Source organism: Trachurus japonicus, chromosome 2 (genome assembly GCF_045865225.1).
Source record: "Trachurus japonicus isolate A0001 chromosome 2, Traja_1.0".
NCBI lineage: Eukaryota > Metazoa > Chordata > Actinopteri > Carangiformes > Carangidae > Trachurus > Trachurus japonicus.
Window position 1 is genome coordinate 11,689,933 of NC_140908.1, and position 12,098 is coordinate 11,702,030.

The 12,098-nt window shown below is 41.0% G+C and overlaps 1 long non-coding RNA gene across 1 annotated transcript in view; it reads left to right on the plus strand.

Moving 5' to 3' along the window:
- The first annotated feature begins 3,414 nt into the window (after nt 1-3,414).
- The window catches only part of LOC146990907 (uncharacterized), a 56,547-nt gene continuing 47,863 nt past the window's right edge, over nt 3,415-12,098 (plus strand). Inside the window, exons 1-2 of the long non-coding RNA XR_015037823.1 lie at nt 3,415-3,501; nt 3,899-3,995. This is a non-coding gene — a long non-coding RNA (uncharacterized LOC146990907). The remainder of the gene's footprint in view (nt 3,502-3,898; nt 3,996-12,098) is intronic.

Consider the following 12,098-nt stretch of genomic DNA (forward strand, 5'->3'; position numbering starts at 1 on the left):
GAATTAAAACAATTCTGAATAGCACGAGGGGAGCCGTGGTGTTCCTTAACAAAGCTGCCCCCTCTTCAGCGTTCATTTGAAGTCAGCAGATAACGTTTCTCAGATGTCTCCCTCCCACGTGAGGGAGGGAGGGAAGCAGCAGGCTGCCTGGTTGGATGCTGGCTGCCAGGGCCTCTGTTAACAAGGGGAACAAACTTCAACTTCATCTCCCACAGGGGCTCAAAGGAAGTCTGCACATCAAACACTCATCAAGTCTCATTTGGAAAGCAGCGATACCGCTTGCTCTTGGGTGGGGAACTGGAGTTGGAACAATCACACAAAGGGAAGAAAAGACGGCGAAGTCATCCTCTCCTTCAGTCTGTCGTGTTCTTAGCTGCTACAGGTGATTTTTTCCTACACAGGAAGTGAGACAAACAACAAAAAAGTGTTGGACTACACTGCACACAAACACACATCTTCTGTATTAAACAGCACTGGTGAATCATATGAGAAGCCTTTGGGGAATATTCCTCCCCTAATCTTTCAGTTTGCAGAGGCTCCCATGATACAGCGCGCTGACAGCACCTTAATCCCAACTATGAGAGAAGTTTGCGAAGTGTGGGTAGAAATCTCTCCCCTCATTGTTGAAGTTTCCTCTCTCAAGCATACATGCACTTAAATGCCTCCTCTCACGCAAGTATTCCACGGCGAGACGCGCGCACAAGCTAATTTCAGAAACCTCACCAGCGTGCGAGGAAGTGGGAGCTTGGGCGCACCGCTAAAACCACATGGGTAAATCCAGCAGAGAGACGTCTGGCAGGTACAACTCTCAGCTTTGGTAATCTGCTGGATTTCAGACTCTCCCAGCAGAGGTCCGCCTGGTTTGACAGGAGAGTATAGACAGAGGACATGAGAAGCATTAGGTAATAATCTGCCATGGAATGAAAGTATTCTTATTTGAAAGTTTGTGCAGTATTAAATCACACAAAGCATGCCGAAAGTCAGATTTCTTTGAACGCATCGCTTAGCCACTCAAACTCATTGTGTTTTTAACCTTGGTTACAGCTCCAGATTGGACTTTGTGTTACATTTGCAACTGTACAGATTTATTTGACAAATGTTATAGAAAAATTCTTGAAAAAAAAGCAGTGTCAAGCCAAACAACAGAACAACTCAAATGTTTTCAAGGACTTGCCGTCGACTGTCTGACAAAAGCCTCACTGACGACAAACTGAAGCAAAGAGCTGACATTTTATGGAATCCTATTCACAAGGTCAAGAATTAGCTTTTATGCGCATGCCACAATGCTTGGTTTTTTCTTAACGTTTGCAGCAGCCGGCGCCTTGGTGTTTTGATCTGATTGCAGGGGAATTGTAAAATGCACATTGGCTTTTTCGCTCCCTCCATGTTTTTGTATGTTTTCCAACTTGCCTCCTTGACTGCAGAAAATGTATTTAGCCTGTCAGTTTAAAAGGGTAAGGAATAAGGATGAATGCCTTTAGTAACAGCTGATGTTATAATAGAGCAGTAGAATCTCATTTAGTTTTAAATGTTGCAGGTTTGGGCCTGTGGCCATGTGGTCACATCACTTGTGAAGCAACGAAGAATGAAGGCAAATATCTAAAGGAAGTATCCCACAGATTTCTGTCGCAGTGATTGAAGGACAGTGTTTCTATCATAAGCAGCTTCTATGAGATCCATAACATGCCCATGTCCTCTGCAGCTGAATATGCCATAACATGACTCCTCCTGCATTCAAATCTGTCAAACCCAATGTAACCCTATTAACTGGCCAGTGGGCAGAGGATTCTTCACATCCTCAGGAACCTGCTGACTTGTGTTTTATAAATCCAAGATGAGGTCGTGTCACCCGCTGACACTTCTTAAATTAACTTTTGCGCGGCCCACACAAGAAACATTGCTCTCTCGCAACAGAGAGCAGAAGTGGAGACATAAATTGCCGAGGAATAAGAAGAAGCTGCACAGCCTCTATTATTCTTATTAAAAGCTCCTAAACATCAAGTGATAAAACAGCCCTCACACACGGTTTCTCCCTTTGTCCCAACAAGCGAGCGCCAAAGGGAACGAAGGCACAATCCAGATGACAAATGATCGCTTTATGGCCGCTCGCACCCTGGGCTCAGTGTTCAAGGACACACCGGGAGGATTTTCCAAGGCAAAAGGCCTAAATTACTTCAGGTTGTAACTCTTTCAAAGCGACGCTGCGGCTTAAAAGAGAGACACGAGGTGTGCTGAGCTCATGTGAGAAAAGCCTTTTGATATTCAGTGGAGACCCAGATAAATACATTAAGACGGAAATCTTGAAGAAGTCACGTACACTGGTCACTTTATCTCCCTGTGCTGTGATTCAGGACTTTAATTATAAAGCTCTGAGCTACAGGAGACATAATTGAGTCTGTGCATATACAGCTGAGCTGAGAAATACCTTTCTGCAGGATAAAAGAACACTTCCTTAGAGAACTTTCAGTTCACCACTTGGCATACATTTTGGTGGAGTGAAATCACAATAAATGTATTTCATACCCACAATGAGCCCACTGACTAATAAATAGTTATAGGTATAGTGGTGTGCTGTCATATAATTACAGTTACTGTAAGGCAGCCTGCGAGGATAATGGTCAAAGTTCACTTATGGTGCCGAGTCCTTTTAAAAAACTCCAGCTGCTGCAGAAATCAAGGTTTCATTTCAGAGTAAAAAAAAAGAGAACATTGGGAAATATTTCACCACTTAGAATATTCTTTTAAAAAATACTGTGAATGTTACGTGCCTCTACTCTTTTTTTTAAAGGTAAAACCATATTATATTATAGAAAACTAACCTGCCACTGAGTGAGTTTAAGGCAGAAAAATTCAGCCACAGAATATCAGATACTACTAGACAATCAAATAATGATGTTACTTATGGAAATAGTACATGTTTTTTATCTAGCTAGCAGTGGTTCATAACCTTTTTTGGCTCATGACATCACAAATGCTGCAATTTTATTTGAACTTGATTTATATTTGAGAAAGTATAGAATACAGTTGTTTTAATTATAATTTTAAAAAGAAATAATAATTAGTTAAAAAAATATTTTTTATCAGTCTTTTTTTTTTCTAAATCAATTACTAGACATTTCAGGTGAGGTGACCCCATTTGAATTCCAGGTGACCCCAGGTGGGGTCCCGACCCCAAGGTTGAAAAACACTGAGCTAGCTTATAAAACCAGCACCAAGTGTTTTTGTTTGGTATATTTGATACATAATAGCCATTGTTTTCCAAAAAAAAAATAATAGAAAAACAACGCACAAGAGGGAGAAACTATGTTTTTGTTTTTGCAGGTTTTTTTTTTTTCAGCCAATGAGGCTGCACAGGCACTTCCTGTTTCAACCGGAAGTTGGAAGGGCAGGGGGGCGGGGCGCACCAACGTCTTGTGGTTGTGTTGCACAGGAAGATTACACCTTTATTTTGACGTCGCGGGAGCAAACAGCTGGTGTTGACATCTCGGACCGCGTTGGTAAGTTGCTCCACTCTGCGTTTCAGCTGAACAACACACAACATTACATTTGAAAGTCACTGAGGTTTACTCTCTTTTAAACTCCTAAAGTCCTCCCCTCCCCGAGCTGCCGTTTGAAAGTGAATTAACCAAAATAAGAGCGTGATTAAAGACAGCTAAATACAGCTAATCACTGTGATTAATTACTTCTGGGATTAATGAGCAAGTCACTCTCCAGTCCAAATCTTGTCTACCTAGAAATAATAATAATAATAATAATAATAATTATAATAATAATAATAAGTCAAGGCCATAAAAACAACAGCTTTGATGTGAGCTTGGTAATGTTACAGTGATATTTTTATCCACTCTGATATGTTGAGAGGAAATTATGGGTTTAATTTATTAAAGATTTCTTCCAGGAAAACTCCTGCCAGAGTCAAATGAGATGCAACCTTGACGTAGACAGAGACTCTCATCGCTGTTAAACACAACAAGCTGCAAACCAAGGACCCAAAGGTATGACTCAACACACACACACACACACACACTGTACATATTGCAGCACGACCTACATCATGTAACACCTGGTGCCACTTGAGATCGTTAGTGAGGTGTTGATGACTTCTTTTTTGATGAAGTATTTTTCTACTCAAACCCTGATAACTGTGGGAAAATGCAAAGCAATTACAACTAATTTATCATTTACCCTCTTGTTTATATAATATTGTGTCTTCTGATTACTCCAATTAGTTCAATATAAGCTACTGCTTCAACAAATGTGCAATCTAGTTGCTGCAGATGTACAGTACGCATGGATAAATCCCAGTGACCCTGGTGGTCCAGTGCCACCATTAGTCTGGTGTTTGTGTTTTTTTCTTTTTTTTTATGAAATATGTTTGGCTCGTGCGTGAAGTTTTGTGCTGACGTTGTTAAACATCCAAACACCCCCTTGACATCTTGTGATCACTGCAGCCGCCCTGCGCTGAGCCGTGTCTTACAGAGCCATCGGTCCATTTGACCGATATTGGCCCATCAAAGATATATTGTTGGTGTAGGTTTGTGTTGTGCAGTATTTTTTATTTTTTTTTACAAAGCGTGATGCCTTGGGTAATTTAGAAATGTTGTCATCACATAGTGCAGCAGAGCGTGTGGTCGTGGTTGGCTCATTTGTTTACAACACCCTCAGCGCTGTCTAGGTTTTGACAAGAAGAAAAAAAATGGAATGAAAATGACAATAGAATACAATATTGATTCTAGTTTTAAAATATTAACTATTGGAGGAAAAAAAAAAGCAGCAAACGTAGTCGCTTTCTATTCTGCAGCTGCAGAGAGATTGTGGTTTAATGTAGCAAGCCTTGGGCACACAAGACAGGCCGTCTGCTGCCGTTGTTCAATTTACATTTGTGTTTTATATATATTTTGCGGCTGTTCCTATCTGAAGTGACAGAAAGGGTTTAGTGTTTTTAACTGAAGAACACTTTACACCCCGGGCCGGCGATGTTGGGGGATTTTGGCATGTGAGCTTCCAATTATGATGCTATCTCTCGGAGCGCTAAGCCATCCTGCTAAGCACACACTTTGGCCACATATCAGAAGAGCATGTGTTACAGTGTCCCTTAAAGCCTATATAGATTATTACCATTTGCAGAATGCACCACGCATAACTGAGCAGAGCCTAAGGATAAAATTCTCACCCAATAATTGAGTGCATGTCGGGGTAAATGTCAAACTATTTGCGAGCCATTGGTGAGCTGTGGTATTCTTCTCTATTAGCCTAATGTGCCGGAGTTGGTCCTCTCGGCTTTGTGCAAATTCATATTGGATTTTTATTAAAACTCAAACCAACAGTAATAGATGTGCCTTTGGGGTAGCTTTAAAAATCAATTTGCTAAACAGCACAAAATCACCACCGTAATTGTCTCCTTGGACTGCATTAGCTGTCGAAGGTGATTCTCATTCCAGTGTGAGTAAACTCTGCCTCCCAGACCGAGACACTGCTCACTTCTGACCCCAGGGCCATTTACTATAACAGTCCAACAGACATACAGTATGCTGATGGGGAACCTACCTGTCAACCGGCCCTGCGGCGAGTCCTGCTCCTAATGAAGTGAAACATTCTGGCATCTGAATGTGAAATAGAGCTGTATATTTGGACACATGAATATGAATACAATCAGCTAGACTTGGCTCATTAATGAGGCAGGGAGAGCAACCGGCAGACAGGATTAATTAATTACAGAGTGACATTTATGGATAATAACCTTCTGGTGGATATCACGGCTAATGAATATGCATAAGACTATCAAAGGGGAAGCATCCAGCCAAGATGAAATATCTATATTCAGATCCATGATAGGGTTACTGCTGTGTCGTCTGAATCGGCAGCGCATCATGATTTGGGAGCACACGAAGCGCTCAAGGTATCATGTGACGACGAGACCTCGCGGGTTGCCCTCGGTTCTCCGTATGTGCTGGGAAACTTTCACAGAGCGAACTTTTGGAGTTGGAGAATGGTTTTTGTTGAGCTGGAGCAGCAGAAAGAGCACATGGCACACCAAATGTTAACTGAGGCAGTGTGTATGTGAGTCACACTGTTGTGTGAAGTGATACATGATGTATACACTGTGGTTTGATGCTGTAGTCGTGGTAGCCAGTCTTTGTTTTGCATCTATTTTCGATTGTTTCTTTTCTTTTGGCTGACGCTATCCAGCTTGCACCAGCCCATATGTCCACATTACAGTGTGTGCTGCTGTGTAGAAGTGACTCACTGTATTGTCCAGCCTGCCCTCAGTTAAGGATGAAGCGCTAGTGTTCTGTTGCCCACTCCTGGCAGGTTACCATGGAAAAAAAGTTATAATTAGCAGCTGGTTTGTATAATAGAAGAAGCAAAGTTAACTTTAAGTGTCTCTTGAGTCGAGGTTTAATCAGTTTAACAACATCTAATGTTGCATTTATTGCCTGAACTAGGGAAGAGCATTTACACTAATGCATTTCTGCCTGGATACAGCACATAATTAACCATCACACAGAGGTAGCACCTTGTCAGAGCAGCAGATGGTAGATAAGAGCATGAGAATATCCGTTAGAGGCAAGGAGCTACTGTTAGTTTCATTACTGCTGCGACATTTTTTCAAGCATTGTTCTTAATTGAATGTCCTGACTGAACATTAACACCGTACCCCAGTAGGTCAAACAAATTAACTAGTCATCATCATTTGGATTGTACAATTTAATGGTGCGCCACATACAAGACTCCTCCAACAACCCATTTTCCACATGTGGTAACATGTTTTACACATGTGCTCTACATAGTAACACATGTGATCACGTTACCACATGTGGAGAATGGGTTCACATGGGAATTCACATGTGATTCACATAAAATTGGGCCAAAACCGCGTTTCCCATGTGCGAATAACATGATTCCCATGTGCAAAATTTTCACATATGTGAAGTTCTTGTGTTTTTTCTGTAAGGGAAGTGTCTAAAAACAAGCTACTTTTTATGTAATAAGTCTTAATTTAAGTATAATGAGATTTGTTTTGACTAGAAATGACATTTTGACTAGAAATAAGACAAATATTCTTGGTAAGATATTTGAGTTTTTGCAGTGTTTCTGAAGACCAGGTTTATGGATGTCAGTGCTTCGCTGTGGGATCTTTTCCCCACAGTGTCCACAGTCCTAAAGTTGACTAAATGTTGAATTTAAAAGTACGAAGAGAGGACAGCGATGGTTTCAGTGTCCACACCAATGACCTTCGGCAAATGATGATTGATATCATGCCCCTTATCTCATTGTCTGCTTCCTCTGCTGTATCAATCACGTTCCAGAAATAATATGAAAAGATGAACATTGTTCTCTGAGTCGGATAGAGGTTAAGCAGCAGAGGATGCATCACTCCGTCCAAAAGCCAAAACATATTTCTCACCGGTTACTTGTTGTGGTTGGTCGGCTGCAGAAAAATCATTTAACCAATTAAATCTCACAGTGAAACTGACAATGAGAAGGAATTAATCATACTGTACCATCACAAATAATCTATCAGCAGCAACTAGCAAGTCCACTGAAGCTTCATCAGAAATGACAGTTGAAATACTTTCAAAGTTTGTAAAGCCCAGCTGAGCCTACACAGGCCATCAGACAATATAATATCTATCTATGAATATACTTGTCCAAAAAAAAAAAAAAAAGGGTCAGGCTTCCTTCAGATCAGCTCCAGTCCTCCACAGCTGTGTGCAGTGGGAGATTGGATCGTTTCTTCAAAGAGGAAAGCTTCCAGTTCTTTTCAGAGATGAAGGAATTGGAAATCGGCACTACACCCGGCGCTCCGCCACATCCCGCGTAGGTCCACTGATATTTTGATGTGAGGATCTGGAAGACAGTGGACGGCTCCTCGCTTAATCCCCGCCGTTCACCGAAAACCTCATTTATTTCACTTTTCCTGCACATGTGAGGAGGAGAAGGGGAAATGACTCATGGAGCAGGTTGTATCTCAACTAGGGCTGTCAAACGATTAATTTTTTTTAATCGCGATTAATCGCATTTTTTCCATAGTTAACTCGCGATTAATCTCTATTAAAAATATTATATATGGCGCTTTGTACTTTCAACCCTCCAAAGTGTTATAATCTCTAGACAAACAACTTTTAGACCAGACCTAGCAGGCCTAGTACCTAATCATAACACATGATGCATGAAACTCACACAGAATTGAAACGAATTGCATCCAGTGGAAATTGCCCTTTACTTTGCTACGCCTCTGCCTGGCCATGTGCATTTGTTGACAACAGAAGCCGTCAAAAAATCAATACATCGCCACGTGCATTTGTTGACAACAAAGCCGTCAAAAAATCAATGGATAGAGCTGTGGATATATGTTAGACTGCATGTGTATATTTGTGTAGCAACCAACTTGAAGGTGGCTTACCGCCACCTACTGGACTGGAGGTCCCACACTCCAGTCCTCCAGTCCAGCAGACAGAGGACAAAATGGGCCGCGATTAACCACGATTAAAAAATTTAATCGCGTTAATTTTTTTAATTAATCTAATCGCGATTAACGCGTTAACTCTGACAGCCCTAATCTCCAGTTTTGTAAATATCATTGCATGTATGCATTATGACAGTAATGAAAACCTTTCTAAAATCTGCATATTCTTTTTTTTAACATTGTGTTTATTGGATTTTTCCAAGTAGTTGAGTAACACGTTGTGAATATATTTTTCAACCCGCTCCCTCCTCCCATTTCCCATTACTGGTGTATATATCTACAGAAATATACTTAAATACAAATGAAAGTACAATAAGATCATAACATAAAATTGGCAATAGGCAAATAAATAATAGAATAAAAGAAATTAAGAAACATACAGAGTGAAAATACATAGATAAATTGATAAAAGTCAAATAAAATATAGATAGTTAGAACAGACATATTTCTACTTCTTAGTGCTGTATGCACAAGTGGTCACAGATACAGTCTGTGCCACTGAAGTGTTGTGGGCTGTTGTGAGGCGGAGGATTGTGTGTATTGTGTATTGAGACTTGGTCATGGCTCCTATTAGTTACTGTACAGTAATACTTGTGACAGCTCTGTGGCAGCAGCACCCTTAGCTGTGGGATGTAAACAACCGCCCACATCCACCATATAGTACCTGATTACCTGAACTCAACACTATAACAGGTGATTAAGCTTTTTACCTTTAACGTCCTATACTGTACCTATACAGTAGTTAAGTGGACTGTTGTAGGCTTCCAGTGGACTTCCAAAATCAATCAGTCAAATGTGACTGTTAAAACCAAACTGAGATGTTGGAGTTGTACTAATGAGTTAGAGGAATAAATATATCACCACTGTTCCTGAACACATCGTGAGCAGTTTGATGCTCCTGAGGCGGCCTCATTTACAGCATCCTGTGTTTTCCTTTGTTATGGCTTTGTCAGTGTCCGTCCGTGTCTTTTTAGAGTTGATGGGCAGTTTGGACTAATATGTGACAGTCTTTTTTGTTTCCGATGTTTCTTCAAAGAGAAAATTGCTTGTCTTTGCTTCTGCTGGGGAACATTCACATCCTGTGGTTGGATAATTCATGAATGACAAACTAACTGCTGTCAGTTTTATGGATGATATTTGACCTGTTATTGAGCATGTTACTGCTATTGATTCAGTCAGCATTACCACCGTCAGCATAGCAGTTTGCCCCTCAGATATTATGTAATTATCTAATTATGCACCGCACATCTGAATCCCAGGCTTGCCCGAGTGACATTTATAATGTATCATTAACATATTTGTTCATTTCGGGGTCTGACAGTCGGAGCACTGACTCATTTCATTTTGCAGTACTTATTGGTGTGGCTGTACATCCCCGGGGTCCTCGCCTACAGCCCGCCCGCCTGCTTGGCAAGAGGGATGAAGCCTGTCACCTTTTAGTGTGCGACGAAGGTGAAATGACATTTGAGCGCTGTGCCAAATGTGAGTGCACTCTCCACTCATGCGCTGCTGTCAGGAGTGATCACTGTTATTTCAGCTGCCTGTCCAAAGAGGGGCTCGGGCGGCTCACCCCCTTCGCTGCGTTAAGGGAGTCGAGATGGAAGCTCAGTGTTTGGCCTTGCTTTGCAAATCTGATTAGAGGAGCAGTAATAGCAGGTTGTGTGTAAGAGGGAAGGCACTATAGCATATGAGGAAGAGGATGGAGCACATCCACACCCCTCCCCTTTCTCTCTTCCCTCCCTTTCCTTCCTGCTCTCCCTTCAAAACAACATGGAAGTGTATTATAGAGTATCCATGCTGTCACCTTGGGATGTGATGGGAAATAGAATGGACTACTCAATAGAGCGCTAAATTAACTTACTTTAATTTTAGAGACCGTGCAACCCACAAAGGCAGAAAGACACACATGCCCACAACGCAAACACGCGCACGCACAACCATTACTTAATATGTTAGATGGACTCTGCTTCAGAATGAGATGTCCACCCTCTGAAAAGGTGAATGATGCTATTTGAGAATGATCGCTGATGCGCTGCATAAATAGAAATGCCGGTATGTCTCCAAATACACATGAATCATCCGGGCGCAGCTAACTCAGTAGAGATGGAGCCAGTCTGCCTCCGCGCCTCAGAGCTTTTCAACGTTATTTATCCTCACCACCTCCACATTTAAAACCTGCTCCGCTCTCTGTCTACGTGGAGGAGCCATCATCCACAAATATGACGTCAAATAGACAAATAAGTACAGGAAACATTTTACTAGACAAGACAAGAACTATCATGTTTTAACATGTTTTAGTAGATCTCTGAAGAGAAGGTACTGTATATATGGGTGCATGCATGTATACAGTATGTATATATATACATATATTTGGACAACTTTCCTTTATTATTATTCCATTTTTTTCTTTCTTTATTCTGTTACCATGAATTTTTTTTTAATTTCTTTGATGTTTCTCACTACAAATTGCATAAATTTTGTGGGATCGCTCCAGTGGCTAAAAAGATGTGTAATGGAACATGAATCAACGACTTTTGCAATCCTGCAATAAAGTAATAAAACAGGGTTCAAATTAATAGCGAAACAACTGTAAAAGTGACGTTAAAATGCTGCAAATTGGAATAAAGTATTGTTTCTTTAGTATAATCTAATGTTTGTTACTGGGCCACAGACACAAAGACACAGTCTGGCTCTGATTCTTTGAAGTAAACGACCTTTTCATAGCAAGTTTTGTGTCTTTTTAAGTTTGCGCTTTAAGCTTTAATTAAAGTGCTCCTCTCAGGTCAATCATTGTAATTGTTTCTCAACAACACAATGTTCCCATAAAATGTTTGGACCAGACTGAGTCGCATAAGGCGAGAAGAAGCATAACGGCATTAGATGCGACAGCTTCTTCCGGCGCTGCTGTGCATTAGCAGTAATATGTGTGAAACATCTGTTTTCTGCTTTATTTCACAGAGCCCTCAGATAAGTGGAGCGCTGGTGTTCCTCACATTTTAATCACCGCTTTTTTGTCAGAATTCAGCAGAAATAACGGCCGATGAGTCACTGAGTGATAATCTACTTGGGATACTTGAGACAGCAGCGGCGCCTTTAACAATGTGGACGATTAAACTCACCTTTTTATAGTTGAGGCTCTGTGTTAATATCTGAGGTTGTACTCACTCTGAAGATGCTCTTATCATCCCATCTAGTACTCAGACTGCACTTTATGGCCGTCTGATATCTACTGTGAGCTGGCAGTGACTTCACTGTATTCAAAACAGTTCCTAACACCGGTTTTGTAGTTTTTGTTTGCTCATGGATGGTAGATGTTGCTGCTTTTCGTGTTTCGTTTTGTTTTTCATCTCACAGATACAGTAGGTCCTCTGTGTCTTCCGGTCTGTTCTCCTGTTGCCGTGCTACGTCACAGCTGTAAAGTTAAGTCCACTTTCTGCTTTGAAATGTTAAACTAACATTAATGCAAACTCATCTGCAGTTGCTTCACAGTTAAAGCCTAAAAGCAGGGACAGAAAACAGTGCAGGGCCCAGAGATAAAGGAGCAGGTCAACATTTTGGGAGATGGACTGATTTGCTTTCTTGCAGAGACTTTAAAATTGAAGTCTTATTTTTCAGTGTCTTTCATATC